This window comes from Geospiza fortis, unplaced genomic scaffold, assembly GCF_000277835.1.
Source record: "Geospiza fortis unplaced genomic scaffold, GeoFor_1.0 scaffold730, whole genome shotgun sequence".
In the NCBI taxonomy this organism is placed as follows: Eukaryota; Metazoa; Chordata; class Aves; order Passeriformes; family Thraupidae; genus Geospiza; species Geospiza fortis.
Window position 1 is genome coordinate 180,812 of NW_005054458.1, and position 1,740 is coordinate 182,551.

Sequence of the window (1,740 nt, forward strand, 5' to 3'; positions counted from 1 at the left end):
GTTTCAAAATGAAAACTACTCTCCGGTGTAGCTAGTGAAAACTAACACCAGTTTTGGGGCATTAAACAAAATTTATTGATTGCATTTTCCCACCCACTAAAACTTTAATAAGCATTAAACCTGAAACTCCTGGCCCCGTTTCCTCCCTCTACCCTCTCTCTCCATAAAAAGGGTCAGGCTCCTCTATATGGAGATTAGGACTTAATGTTTGGTATTTGTTTATAAGCCTATCAATTGCCTTTATTTCAGGGGGGAGAAAAGGACATCTTAAAAAAAAAAACCTCTTGTACAGGGATTAAGAGAGGGCAAAGGTTTAGGGTAGTTTGGGTGGGTTTTTTTCCAACTGATTGTGGGTTTTATATATATGAAGGATCATGTTCACGTGAATGAAAATAAGAAAATATTCCCTTTTTTGCAAGTTTCCCTTGAGTAACATAAAATGCTATTTCCAAAGATCCCTATTTCTCAGTAATAAGATGCAGAACTTCAAGTCTTCTCTGCTGGCCGTTTTCAGCTGTGTAAAAGGGAAAAATAATAATAATTTGGGGGCCACTCTGTCTGCATACTTAGTAAAGAAAACAAAGGTCAAACATTTGAAATGCAAAGGTCGGTGATTAAGCCCAGAAATCCATATCTATGCATCAAAATGAATAGCCAGATTCTGAGAGTGCTTAAACGATTTAAATGCAGAGCCTGACCTGGCTCAGCATCTTTCAAAACCAAGCTTGTTATTTCAGAGTCTCAAGCGAGATTTAGGTGCCAGGTACCCCAGTTGGAGAAATTTAACAGTAATCTCCTTTCAGGAAGTCTGATCCACTTTAATGTCACGAATGACAAACGAAGATTTTGTATTTAGAAAACACCTCTAACTAAAGCTGCAACACTTTGTCCTTGTGCTAAACTCAAGTCTTATCCTTCAGCATTATTAGAAAGAGTTGTGAGAGATAGCAAAGAAAAGTAATGCCAAAAATTCTTTTATTTCTCCTCTTTAAAGAAGGCTGCTAAAGGGATTAGACAGCTTTGAGTTCACTGCTCTGTTAAATCAACCTCACAATATTTTTTCAGCTTGTTTGACTTGCTGTTTCTGTATACATTTGTGTTTTCACCTTTCTGCATTCAAATCCCACACTTAGCATTTGTTCTGTGCTTCTCACAGGAAACTTAGTCAGTTCTTTATTTGTACTAAGTCTACAGGGTTATAGAAAGCAGACTTGGAAAACAATCCCTAAATTAGCAGGACTTACCAGCTCCCATGCATCCGCACATACACGCAGGGCATGGCAGACCATCCAACCTGAATGCAGAGGTTTATCATTTCCAGCAGCAGCACCAGGGCATCAGGTTCACCAGGAGGGACCTTTTAATGGTCTCCTGTAACCCTATCTATTACACCAGGGTTGGGACTCCACTTTACAAATTAAGAGAGAGTTCAGGGAAGTCATGCGTGTCTTGGTTCCCACTGACTTCAAGCAGTTTTAGGGCTCCCAAATAATCATCTACAACCTGCACTACATTAGGATCCAGAACTTCCAGAAGCAGGCTAGATACCTCTGTGCAGAGATATTTTAGCACTTATCTCTGTAAGGAAATGCAGACTTTCTTCAGAGGGCTATTTCCACCTTCCTACAAGAGTATGTGGCTGGTCCTACCTGCACAAACCAGTGACCTTCCACAGGCACTTTGGGATATATTCCCCATCCTTCTGACTCTCATTTCCCCAGCTTTCCCTTTCCTTTCCCT